Source organism: Triturus cristatus, chromosome 7 (genome assembly GCF_964204655.1).
Source record: "Triturus cristatus chromosome 7, aTriCri1.1, whole genome shotgun sequence".
In the NCBI taxonomy this organism is placed as follows: Eukaryota; Metazoa; Chordata; class Amphibia; order Caudata; family Salamandridae; genus Triturus; species Triturus cristatus.
In genome coordinates, this window is record NC_140590.1 from 874,248,970 (window position 1) to 874,263,355 (window position 14,386).

Sequence of the window (14,386 nt, forward strand, 5' to 3'; positions counted from 1 at the left end):
GCACCAAAAACTTCATTGCATCAGCATCGTTGCAACACTTTCGTTGCCCTGTGTGTCGCATTTAAGGTACATTGACTTAAAGTGTCGCATTTAAGAACTTAAGAGAACTAAGCAAACTTCTACCATCTGAAGTAACAGTATTGTGTATTTTTGTCGTTTAATGGTCTTGTGGTAACTCTATATAAAGAATCCTTATTTTTAATATAAAACCTGTGTGGTGTCCATTTGTAGTGTTGTCACTTGGTTACTGTATGTGTTCACAAATGCTTAACCTATAACGCTCTGAGATAAGCCTTGTCGGCTCGCGCCAAGCTACCTAGAGGGTGAGCCTGGGTTATTTTAGGAGTGTAACCCTTTACCCTGACTAGAGGAAAGGTTCCCTGCTTGTCACAAGTACCTACCTGTGCCAACCAGAGAACCCGGATTCTAACATTAATGTTTTTGTTAGTTATTGGTATTTATCATTTCTAAAGTGCCTAATTTGAAGGTGGAAAAGCTTAACAAGTTCCTTGTCCTCCTTTATTGATTCAGATTCACATTTGGCTTTTCATTATGGTTTCTGAGAATTATTCCCCATGAAATAAGAGGCATGTGGGCACAAAACTCCAGACAAATTCTTGCCAAAATAGAGACACTTCCTTCCGCACAAAGTGGTAACAGAGCTTGTACTGTGGTTTACTGATGATATATATATATATATATATATATATTATTTCTTTCTGATTTCATTTATTCTTTGTCGAGTAGGACACTTTAAGAATTTGCAAAGTACAACATTCTAGTTAACATATTCGTCCATGCTTTTCGTTACATATACCACACCTCTTGTAAAAGATTTTTGGTTCCTCCTGCTTAGCCATGCCCCTTTTAGAGTCCGACCACCTTTTTATCCCTTTTTATGCCATCTAAAACCCTGGCCTACAAGCAATAACTTCCCAGAGCTTTCAAGTTTCCCAGCTCATCAGGTCCCAATTTTTCCCTTTTGCCATCTCTAAGCTGTGGTCCCAATTGTATACGTTTATCCGCAGGACCGCAAATCCCCGAAAGCAAAGGGGAAAGACTGGACTGGGTGAGCTGCCCATGAATGGAACTGGGAATAATGAGAGCTTTGCCTTCCTGCAGTCAGCATACTTCAGTCACTGTAAAGTCCATGCGTTTGTTCTTTAAAAGTCTGATGGTGTCACATAAATCTGGATTTGATAGAAGTTAATTATTTTTGTGTTCTTCTGACCTGACCTATAACACATTAACATTTTTGTGGAAGAAGATATTTTTTTGCATGTTACCAATGTGTTTACTCCGTTGGCATGCTCAGCATAGGGATGTATGACGTTACAACGCACACTTTTACAACGCATGCACTTACAACGCATTTTTTACAACGCATAATCCATTACAACGCATGACATTACAACGCAGGACACTACAACGCATTTAAAAAAAATACCTTTACAACGCATTACCATTACAACGCATACTACCTTTACAACGCATACCATTACAACGCATAATATTAAATTACATTTAAGGTAAGTATTAGATAGTATAGGGGTAAAAATTAATAATCTAACTCCAGGGGGTGCAACAGTAGGTTAAGTGTTGGATAGTATAGGGGTAAAAATTACTATTCTAACTCCAGGGGGTGCATCAGTAGGGTAAGTGTTGGATAGTATAGGGGTAAAAATTACTATTCTAACTCCAGGGGGTGCAACAGTAGGGTAAGTGTTGGATAGTGTAGGGGTAAAAATTACTATTCTAACTCCAGGGGGTGCAACAGTAGGGTAAGTGTTGGATAGTATAGGGGTAAAAATTACTATTCTAACTCCAGGGGGTGCATCAGTAGGGTAAGTGTTGGATAGTATAGGGGTAAAAATTACTATTCTAACTCCAGGGGGTGCATCAGTAGGGTAAGTGTTGGATAGTATAGGGGTAAAAATTACTATTCTAACTCCAGGGGGTGCATCAGTAGGGTAAGTGTTGGATAGTATAGGGGTAAAAATTACTATTCTAACTCCAGGGGGTGCATCAGTAGGGTAAGTGTTGGATAGTATAGGGGTAAAAATTACTATTCTAACTCCAGGGGGTGCATCAGTAGGGTAAGTGTTGGATAGTATAGGGGTAAAAATTACTATTCTAACTCCAGGGGGTGCATCAGTAGGATAAGTGTTGGATAGTATAGGGGTAAAAATTACTATTCTAACTCCAGGGGGTGCAACAGTAGGGTAAGTGTTGGATAGTGTAGTGTAATATTATGCGTTGTAATGGTATGCGTTGTAATGGTAGTATGCGTTGTAATGGAATGCGTTGTAAAGGTAGTTTTTAAAAATGCGTTGTAATGGTATGCGTTGTAATGTCATGCGTTGTAATGGATTATGCATTGTAAAAAATGCGTTGTAAAGGTAGTGCGTTGTAAAAGTTGCGTTGTAAAGGTTGTTCCCCTCAGCATAGACTCTGCATATGTCAGACTGGCACAGAGCCTGTCTTTGGGCCTTAGTATGAGTTCTCATGATGGACACAGTCACCATTGTATCTCAGAAACAGTCCTGAGAGCTCCATGCACAGTCATCTGGAGGTCTGTGCCTGGATGTGAGACATCCAGAGAATGGCACGTTCCCAGCTAGCTACTCACTCTCAGCGTGTCTCACTCTCAGCCACTGTCTTCCAGATATCTTGGTCACCTTTTCTCAGGATGTTGTATTCTGAGGGGCTCAGAATATCCCACACACACTCACCTTGCTCCATGGTGTCTTGGGCACAGTAATCTGTTGGAAGTCTTGCCGTCAGGCACATTTATTTAGATGTCTCTCTCAGACAAAGCCATGAGGGTGTCTCAGATGGTAAGAGACTCTCTATGGGTATCCCAGTCTGAGCTATTAGAATGCCTCATGCAAAATCACAAGTGTTTCCTGAAAACAGATATGGGTGCCTCTTGTGCAGTCATCCTCCAAACGTCTCACTACCAGGCAGTCATCCAGGCATCTCATTTTCAGACTCAGTCCTCTGGTGTCTAGTTTGAGCCCTTGAGTGCCTCAGACACAGTTAACAAGGTGTCACAGAAAGAGACCTTGAGTGTCTCAGTCTTTGACACAGTCCCTCGGGGTGGCCCATTCTGAGTCCACTAGGTGTTTCAGATGCAGTCATCAGCGTATCTTGGAATCTGCCACTGGTGTCTCAGGCACATTTGTCTCCTGGATGTCTCACTCCCATTCACAGTCCTCTGGGTGTCATACACTGAATCTCAGGCACTGTCTCCTATTTTGGGTGAGTCTGTATGCATTCTTCAGATGTCTTAGATATGATTACCACAGAACAGCCCTGGCTTTCTCAGGCACAGTCATCATCTTGGCTCTCACTCTGAAACACTGTACTTTGAGTAACTGTGTCGTACTTTCCCTGGTCTGTGGCAAGGGAAAGAGCCAGGTAGTTCCATATGAAGATTTCCTTAGTATGACTTGCAACCCCTATTCATCCCCATCAAAAATGCATGGGGAGAGCTGTGGTCATTCACGCAGGAATGTTTAGGATTTGGTGTCACGCCTCACCACCTTTAAAGTTCACCAGCCACCACTGTTATTAATTCCATTTACACTTTACTACTGTTTAGCAGTGGTAAAGTGCACAGAGTTCTAAAGCCAGCATAATCGGACAGGCAAACATGAAGGGGTGCCAAAAATGTGGTATTTTCTATCAAGCAGTAAGTTAAACATGCTCTCAGAGTCTCCCGATTATTCCTGCTAGAGTCATTGGTTACTATCTTGAGCTTAGCCAAAGCCTGCCCACCAATAATATCACCTCATGCATTATTAGTCGCCCCCTCGTTCAGGAAAGCTAGTGCTGAAACACTCACAGATCCCCACGAAGCTCTCATTAAACTTTATACATTGCATTGTAGTCTGGGGCTTTGCTGATTGTCTTTCAGACTGGCGATCACCCCGGTCAGCCTATGTTCTCCCTCTTTCAGGCCAGGGTACTTAAAAACTAGAAATTGTTAAGCTTTCCCACTGCTACCACCTTCATCATAGCATCATAAACCTCCAACTATTCTTATTGCAGTGTCAATAAAAAAAGAGAACAGGCTTGTCACCGCCTCCCAGTGTGAAATTGAGCATGTGATTGTTGGTGGAACCTCCTGACACTCATTTTTGGGAACCAGGACTTATTTCTTTTTTTTTTCATCAACAGATATTGACCTAGAGAAAGTGGGGGGAAAAACAGACAAATGAGAAAGAAGGGGGAAGATAAAGATGGAAACACTGTCACAAAGGGAGAATGCAGAGACTGGCAAGAGTGAGATAAAGGAACAGGCAGGGTCTGAAAGTGGATTAGTCTGAGGTGAAATCAAGACAACGCAGCCTTGGTATTCAACGCACCAGCATTTAATAGCGATGGCCACAGGATTCAGAGCACAACTTTAGGCATCGCACTAATTCTTTCGCTAATTAAGAGCTACCACCTTCTCACATTGAATGAATAAGCATATTTTATTGCCATTTACAAGCAGTGGCGGCTGCCTTGGTACAGGGTTGGTGCGGCAGGGGGAGGGGGATAAAAAAATAATAAAAAATACATTTACCTGTCACTGTCGCAGCCATCACCGTCTCTCCTCTGTCCGCAGAACCGGAACTACTCAGGCTCCCTGCCTCTCCCAACCAACCACGACGCTGCATCAGCAGTGTCGTGAGTGGTCTGAGTGGCCAAACAGGCATTGCCTAGTAGCCTGGGCATGTTCTCCACTGGGCTATGCAACACAGCCCGGTGGAGAACATGCTAAGTGCGCATGACGGTCTGACCGGCCTAAAAGGGGCGGCCAAACAATCGTGGGCACCTAGGGAGTGCCAACCACTCCTCACTCTGCACTGATAGCAGCGAGCCCAGCCCCACTCCACCCCACGCGACCTGGCTCCGAGTCCGGCAAAGAAAAATAATATGATAATAACTCTTGTTATTATCATTTTTTTTTTTTTTTTGCACTGTTCGTTTAGCAGTCGGGCGACGTTCCTCCGCCCTGGCGGTGGAGCCGCCACTGTATACAAGTACAGCTGACCTTGGAATATCTAAACTAATTTTGTGCCCATACATTTTGTCTCTAGATTGTTGAAAAGACTTTGAGCTCAACCCTGCACCACACTCAAAATTAGATTCACTTTCAAATTGTCCCTTTTTCAGATTTCAATTAGGAATGTTGGTTGTAAAGGAAAGATGCAAGAATGAAGAAAACACCACAGTATAATCTTTTTTTTACTTGAGGGAAAAATCCCTCGGCTGCGAAAAAGAAAAATGAATCACGTTGTAGGCGAAAAGCTTAATACTACGGGAGGCCTATTATTTCACTTGTAGAGAAGACAATGGATATTATTTGTGATACTGCTCGGAGATGGATGTGTCAAACCTGCAATCTTCATTTCACAGACGAAAGCCAGGCTGTAAAATAAAAAGCATGACTGACAGCCATACATTAAAAACCACTGTCGAGAGAGTTGTGCAGGCTCTCCATAATGATGCGGTTTTGTAGAACATTTTATTTCCCATTTATATTTATATTTCTGGCAGCGCTGAGGAAACAACTAACATGCACACAATCTTTTCTATCTCTGCAGAAGTGCTGAATGCGAAATGAAGCAGTTGTTCGCTGAACCAACAGGGAAGAGGTGATGAAAACAGCTCCTTCGACGAATGCCTTACGATCAGACTGCAGTAGTAATCACTGTGGGCTCCTCCTACCACAGCGATACGAAGTAGATGTCAGGAAGTTATGTCTCTGATAGCCTACTCCACGAGTTGACAAGTGGACATTAGCAGAAGAAATTCAAACACTCTTAAGGGCATTGTGGATGCTGCGAAAAACTTACCAAATCCACTATTACTTATGCTGATTTAAACATTTAAACATTCTTATAACAACACGGATGTATTTCTAGATGCTAAAAAGGTTCAGATGGGATTCTTACATTTAGAGGCTTATTTGCAAGCCCCTTGTTCCGCCCGTGTGTCACTTTTCATCAAATAAAGGGGCATATTTACAAGGGCATTGTGCCACCGAAGCGTCACTTTTCCGACGCTATGGTGCCTCAAACCCTCCTCCATATGTGATAAGAAGTGATGCACCATCAGCGCAAGGGGCTTGTAAATAAGCCCCTTAGGGCCTCATTTACAAGAAACTGATGCATCAGCATCGATGCATCAGCCTCCTTGCGCCTGCGCCAAATGTCCTTGAGGCACAATGGATGCACTTTGTTTACAATACAAGGCTCCATGGTACAAGGATTTAACAGATGCATCAGAAATTCTGACACATTGCTGGAGTTGGTCATAGCAACTCCAACAACACCTCAGAGCACATAGGCGAGACCCATTGTAAAAGCCCTTTGTCAATCCTTACGCCTGGTCTGAGCAGGCGCAAGGATTTTGATGCAGTCAATAAATTTCATTGCTCCACTGCTACTTGGCTTTTTGCATGGGGACGCCAACCCTGCATACATTATACTTGGCGCAGATATAATGAGACTCAGGGCTCTACAAACTGACGCATTGGAGCCAATGCGTCATTTTGTAAATATGGAGCAGTGTAATGCACTGATTGTGCCGCTGCTGCTTAAAATAAGTGACGCGGTGCAAGCTCCTTGCAAATGAGGCCCTTGGTGTCTGGGTGCGCTGTAAGCTTGGTCTCCTTAGAACTCCTCTCCAGATGGCAGTGCCCTTCAGTCCTGTCACATTTCTATTGCTTGCCCTTATAAGTTACGATTAGGCATTGGTAAAAAGTAGGCAAAGCATCCAAAATCAACGTAATTTCTGAGAACTCTTTAAATACAGAGTAAAGGTCAGAACAATACTAGCAGACAGGCTGGCAGGAAGTGGCCTTTTCCCAGGAAAGAATGATGCAGATATCAAGAGAGAGCAAAAACATTTTACACAATGACAGGTGACTAATTGCACATACAGGGGTAGTGCCATATATTATCCCAAAGCATATTGAGAAAAAAACAAAAAAACAATAAATCGAATTACATGAATGTATTTCACACAAATAAGCTTCATAAATTCTCAATACAGTATTCCAGGAAATATATTATCCTATGCGTAAAACCCTAAAACTAATGTTTAGACACTGCATGTGATGCTAAACAGAATTAAAGTGTCTGGGTATCTATAAGTCTTAGTTACATCAGCATCAATAGTGGCTGAAATGTATCGCCTAGTGTCTGAATTGGTTTTGCAGTTGTAGATGTTTATTTTCTCTCTTAAATGTGTCATAAGAAGAAGTGGTTCTTATGGCCAGGGGTATGGAGTCCTCAGAAGCACTTCCAGGGAAGGATTGCTTTAGTGTTTTGTCTTTTCAATGGTGGGATTTTAGGAAGTATGGAGTTTGCCTCCTCAATTGATTTTTTTTTCTGCAGTGTTCAGTTTCTTGGTTTGAAAGGTTGTGGAGATACCTGTCTTAATGAGGATCCATTTCAGTCTGAGGAGTATTAGAACCAGACATGTTCTTCCTTAGTCCTACTTTCTTAGCACGAGGTTCTGAATCACTTATTGAAAATATCTTCTGAGCTGATGGGATTAACCCCTCAAGGGAGTCTAAGACGACAAGGCTGGCTGGCATTTTTTACTAATGCTGTGATGGGCCCTTGCAATTTCAAGTTCTTGTCCAAGATCAAGCCAAGAGATTTGGTGCATTCCACACTATGGGAATGTCAATTCACCATGGAAAATGGGTCCGGCCATATTGACCATGATATTGAAGGTTTGGAGAGAGATCAGAAGGAACTCTGTTTTACATGAATTTAGTTTGAGGTGGGAATGGTCATCCAAGAATCAATGTGCAGCTGCTCTTGATGGTGAGATCAAATGTCCTAGGTTGAGAAATTTTCTAAATAGCTGTTAAGTGTCATCAGCATAAAAGTGGTAGATAGATATTTGATTATTTGAGGGAGGAGGCAAGAGATTTCATATAGAGAATGAACAGAGTGGATGAATGGACCCTTACAGAAACAACCAAGGGGCATATCAGCAAGGGCTTTATCTCCGCTTTTTTGGCTTTAAAAGTCAAAAAAGCGGAGATAAAACTATTGCCCTATCAGCAAGAGGGTGCTAACATGCAAAATCGCATGTTAGCACCCTTTTTCCCTACGCCTCCCTTTGCATTTCTAATGAGATGCAAAGTGGGCGTTCCTTCCGAAAATAACTGGAGAAATTCGCTAACCGACATTTCTCCAATTATCAATCGGCACGCTAACAAGCATTGCGATAAGAAAAGTAGCGCTAACCGCGGTTATCGCTACTTTCCTTACGCCTGCTTTTAGTTTGACTTAGCCATGATATCCAATGGAAGGTGGATATCATGGTTAAGTATGCCGTGCCCTATCAACAACGTAGCGCCAAACGTTGTGCGATTATCACTGGAATCCCAGCGATAATTGCATATTTGGCAGCTAACTCGGGTATTTTTATCGCTCTGGAGATAAGCGTCACTGATACCGTGCTATTTCCGCAATAAAAACAAGCGATAGCCGGCGATAATTATCCTAGCTCTAAGTGCGCTTAGCGATAATTATCGCCGGTTGTTGATGATATGCCCCAGATGAGTTCCATTCCATTGCACAACATAAACACGGATAATCTTGTCTGCAGTACCGCTCCAGAGCAATATGAACTTGTCTAGTAAAAGAAGTGACATGTTCACTGCTTTGCTTTTCCAGACTCTTGTTGTGTTCCATATTGCACTGTTCTTTTTGTGGTCAAACCTTTCTTCCGACAACCTCAACTCTTTTTTGCTTCTTACTCCCAAGAAATGCTACATTATAAGCTTTTAAGAAGTCCATTTTGCCCCTTCCACATCCTATTATATCTTGTGTAGATGGAACCTGTATTTTAATTTGTGTTATTGATGACCAAAGGCTTAACTCCAGCTGTTCAAATGTCAACATGATACAAGAAGAAACATGATATTCCCAGGATTGCTATCTCGGAAACACAACCCTTTTTTTCCCACACATGGTTCAACGTTGCTGCTGCTGCCTGCTCTTCCACTTGTCAATCAAGTTCACCAGTTTTATACATTGAGCAGGGCATCACCCACACTTGTGGTCTCCCATCTCTGTCAATGGCAATAATGTTTGAACCTGATACATACTCGTCTTGAGATTTCTGAATCACATCAAGTGATAAGCAACAGTTGATTGATCTATTTCATTAGGAATTGCAAGCAGGGCTGCTTCATATTGTATCCAATAGCCATTTTCCACCCTGGATTAGCTTTGTCTGATCGTTTTTCAGCTACTTTGTAAAAAACAGTCACCCTCCATCTTTCGCTAACCAATTGGTAAGATATGTTTGTGATTAGTTTTGGATAACTCTAATGACAGGTACAACAAGGGAGTTCACAAACTATATTTTGTGTGTGTGTGTGTTTTTTTATCGCAGCCATTATTGCAAACCCTATACTTATAGGATTCACACATATTCAAAGTAATTAATACAAAATAAGCAAGCAGCAGCCCCATGTGTGCTAAGCACAGAAATTATTCTGACACGGGAGGCCAATTAGCCTTGTTTCAATCACTATGCTGCAAAACTCTACAAATACTTCCTACAGCCATGATTAGTGAAAATAATTGAAGGGGGCCTAGCCATTACAAGATAGAAGGGAAAAGGGGAAATCAATGGATGGAGTGTCGTCCCAATCGTGGAAACTCAGGCAAGCAACTTCAGTCATGTTATGGCTATCTTTCTTAACTCTACTATGGAAAAAGTGGTTAAGTGAGTGAGCAATTGAATGACTGTGTAGGCAACTCATTTGTGGTGGTTGCAAGGCAAAGGAAGAATATTAAGAACATAATGAAATGCAAAGAACAGCATTGCACAGAAATGCAGAGAAGTAGGGATTCTTTATATATGTGTGTGCTCCAGAAATATGAAAATAGAAAGATAGGCAAGCAGAGAGGCATGAAGTGTTAGAAACCGGATTATTATGTAGGGTGGTTGACTGCCCATCTAAAGAGATAATCCATTCTTGTCAGTGTGAACCCTAAAATTCACTAAATTACCTTAGCTCAACCCCCTGGTAGATATGGCATTGAGCAGACAGGCAATGTGTGAAGTATTAATGCAGTACCATACAGTAGTTAAGTCAAAATGCCACACAATATAAATCACAAAAGAGACAATAAAGTACATTTTAAGAAATAAAATAACACCAAAATGACAAAAATCAAATAAGGGTAACCGGAGATATGAATTATCAAAGTTCAAGATAAATATGGAGCCAAAAAGCATGAAGAGCCAATGGTCATCAACAATCATGGTAGACTGAGTCCTCAGCTTGATTTGAGGCCAACCACAATGCAGCATGGGTCAAATACAACAAGCAGATTGGTCCAGTTAAGGCCTGGAAGTTGCAATGTTCAAAACATTTTCAAGTCCCAATTCAAAAGGGACTTGGTCTTTTTTTGAGGTGGAAATCCTCTCCATGAACATCGCGGCTGAAACTGTAGCCACTGCTGTGGAACTAAAGGCCAGATATGTGAAACAGAATGGTCCCACTGATTCTCTGAAGCTTTAAAACTTTTAGTTAAAAAATCTCCTAAATCACAACACAGAAAGGGAATTTGTCATTTGTTCAGAGTTGCGGAGAACTCTGCACTGGCCAAAACTGGAATTCAGTCCAACACCATGGAAATACATGGTGGATAATTTTTCTTGCATGTCGCCCTGAGGCTCTTGAGGACAAACTGACAAAGGATGAGATGAAAATTACAATTAGGACCTGGCTGTCTTCTAGAGGATGTTTAAGCCTCGTACACATGAATGATTATTCTACATTGGAAACCACGAGTTACATATAAGGTTGGGTAAGACATACCGGTTGAGGACACTGCACCAATCCGTGTCTCATGCAGAATGGCTTTGCAGGACTATGTTGGACCACGGTTTGGTGCTTCTGGAATATAAATGGAGACAACAGGAGGCTGATTTTGTGTTATATAGAGTACTACCTGTTGTATTGGAGGACCCCTTTTTTAGGAAGACTCTCAAGGAAGGGATTCAACAATATTTTGCTGCCAACATCGGAACAGCCTTTAATGTAACTGTGGTTAGTGAGGCTTTTAAAGGGGTAATTAAGGGTACCTAAATAAGAGGGGTTTCAGAGTTCTAGTGGGGTTCAGAAGAAACTGGGTACAGAATTATCAAAATAAGAACCTCCTAAATAGCTGTGTCTTTGGCTGCTGCAGTAGCTATCCATTGCAAAGAGGAACACAGCAAAACTGTCTCATATCTCTGCTAATTATTGGATAACTTGTGGAAGCACTGGCAAAAAATGGTTAGACAAATGGGTGATACAATTGGTATTCAGCTGCAGCCCATGCAGGTAGTAAAACATAAAATGTGTATTTGTAAAGCGCACATTCCCTCAGAAGGGTATCTTGGCGCTGAATAACAGATGTTTATTGTTACCTAACTCAATGGTACTAATTTTATCGACCTCAGGTGGATTAAAGAATGTGTGGACCCACCGGGATTTGAACCTGTGATCATGTGGTCAAACACAGGCCCCTGCAGTAGACGCATTAGTCCAATGAGCCACCAGACCTGGCATTGGCAAGCGCGGTGGGGCTAGGTGGGGGGGGTTTCGACAGGCGATGAGGATAAATTAATTATTTATTTAATTTCCCCTCATCATCGTCCATTGAAATACCCCCTACCCGGCACTACTGCCCCACCTCTCTTACCTGCTCGGGCCGTGGCTCCTGGTATCCCTATATTGGAACAGAGACATGTTGTATTGCTATATTCGGATGACCTTCTCCTACATTGACATAGATGGGACAGAGGTGTTGCAGGCAATAGTACAGCAGTTTTATAGGGTATCTGGATTACAGGTAAGTTGGAGGAAATCTTGTATGCACCCGATCCAAATGTCTAAGGCTTCAATAGTGCCCCCTGCCACATGAGTTGCTTAAATAGGAAAATCATGCATTTTGGTATTTGGTAGTATACATTTGTTGCTGTAGTTGTGACATAGTGAATGGGAAAAAAGGCAGGGCCCTTACCGCATTGAACGTTTTTATGATATTTTGGAGATCACTACCATTGTCTACTGTATGATTACCAGCAAATGGTTTCACACCTTGGCCTGCATATTAATTTCTCTAATATGGGGTGCTGATGGATGAACAGTGGTACTGAGCAAGCTCTGTTTCTGCGTGTCAAATACATTTTTCTGCATGTCACCCTGAAGTTTTTCAAAGTTTCCATATTTATTCTGGTGCCCAAACAACCACAACCACAGGAGTACACTTCCAGGACCTCAAGGGCCTTTGAGGAGGGCACTTAGGGGCATATCTACAATGACGGCGATAAATAAACGCAAAGTGCGCTTAGCGCTTTGTTATTTATCGCTGTCTATCTCTGGAATTTCTCACCCTGGTAATGCGTTATTAACAACGCGTTACTCCAGGGCGATAACAATTCCAGAGATAGCGTCGAAATCACGGTTTTGCAGGGAACATCGCTAGTTTTCCAGCGATGTTCCCCGCAAAATGGCGATAACCTTGCTGATACGACCCACAGGGTCGTATCAGCATCATCCACCCCAATGTTAGGGATATGCAAGTCTGCTTTTTAGCAGACGTTAGTTTTTGGAGAAAACAGTGGTTTTCTCCAAAAACTAACGTGTGCTAAAATGCTGGGGCAGCCTAGTAAATATCGCGATGTGAACATCAGCGATATTTGCAAGGTTGTCCTGCCCAGTGACGCCCACTTTGCATCTCATTAGAGATGCAAAGGGAGGCGTTGGGTAAAAGTGTGTTAACACACGCTAATGCATGTTAGCACCCTCTTGTTGATAGGGCGATAGTTTTATCTCTGCTTTTTTGGCTTTAAAAGCAAAAAAAGTGGAGATAAAGCGCTTGTAAATATGCCCCCTAGTGACTCTCATGATATCAGGCAGATTCCAGCAGCAAAGTCAGTCCAAATCCAGTTGCTACTGGTCAGCTCAACATTTCAAGAGAAAGGTCTCTTGCAGTTTGTTGTGTTCCTGTAGCCAAAAAAGAGCTCAGCTGACTTTTAGGGTACAATGTTTTGTCCCGGGTACGTATGTATAAAGTGTTTTACAAATGGATAGAACATGTATTTGTTCTACAAAATTGCTGAATTGTTTTCATACAAAAGGCTTGTGGAGAGCTACGTCAGAGGCTTAAACTCAAGTACCACTCAGAATTCATTAAATTATTTATTTAATGTTGTTTCTTGAATTTGTAAACAAGCTCGAAGCATAATTGATCTTACTCTTCACAGTAAGAATTCTAATATGCATGCATCAGTCTAGCAATAGATTTTGGGCCATATAGAAATGTTGCTTTTTGAGATTAATTAGCAATAATTAATAAATTATGTAAATGTCAGTATTGACTGTTGTATATTTTGTTCTGCTTCATTACCAATAATGATGTGTGTTGTTCTGTATGTTAAGAAACATTTTTTTATTCATACATTGGTGTCCTAAGCAATGTGCAGAGTGTAATATGCTGTTTATTACCATTGTTGAGTACTGCAGAGCTATGACTATTGAAGTCAGTACAAAACTTTCTATGAACTCCAGGGTCATGGCAAACATTATGGTTGGCAAGAACGTTTCTTTAGTAAACTCTTCCATGATTGCTACATTCCTGCATGAATCCTCTTTCAGAAGATGCCATCTGGGTGTACTTTACATGTGTGACTGAAATGGAAACAAAGCTGATTCAGTTAAAGTGGACGGAAACCCACAACTTACTTCTTGGGTTTACAAGCTGCTGTTTGTTTAGGATATCACTGTGACTTCTAAGAACAAAATGCCATCTTAGAGAAGTCTTACATGCTTGGTTGGATGACGCACTGCCTGACGGCATGAACAATATGGTGGATTGTTAGAAATGATTTGGGCACTAAAAGAAACCAAAAATCTGCAGGGCATTGCAGTGGGCCTATCCTGCAGGATTTACCTGCAGAGTAACAGAGGACTTCTCACTCTGCTGCAAAGAGAGCTGTGGTGGCCCAACAAAGAATTCCGATTAGTTTCATGGAGAAGAGTCAATGGCATTGTGGTTGTGTCCCACCAACCTAAGCTCAGCTGCAGTTATGTTATGTTAGGTTATCTGAATTTGTAGAGCACGGCTAATCACCCGTGAGGGCATCTAGGTGCTGAGTAAGGCAGGCCTGAGGGGGTAGGAGAAAATCATGTTGGTTTCACCTGCAAAAACCATTTCTTGAGGTTCCTTTGGTGTCCCTGAGAAAGGGAGAAGTTCTGAGGTGTTTTGGGAGGTCGTTGAGCAGGGGCGTATTCTGCTTCTGGTCTTTGAGAGAGGTGTGCTCTAGCCTGGGATGCAGATCGAAGCTGTCTGGTGGTTTGCTA

The 14,386-nt window shown here is 41.9% G+C and overlaps 1 protein-coding gene across 1 annotated transcript in view; it reads left to right on the forward strand.

Annotated features, from left to right (window-relative positions):
• The window catches only part of LOC146810796 (gamma-aminobutyric acid receptor subunit alpha-6-like), a 442,745-nt gene extending 429,428 nt beyond the window's left edge, over positions 1-13,317 (forward strand). The window contains exon 10 of the mRNA XM_085617827.1: positions 5,598-13,317. The gene's annotated coding sequence lies outside the window, so the exon portion shown is untranslated. The remainder of the gene's footprint in view (positions 1-5,597) is intronic.
• Positions 13,318-14,386: the final 1,069 nt, after the last annotated feature.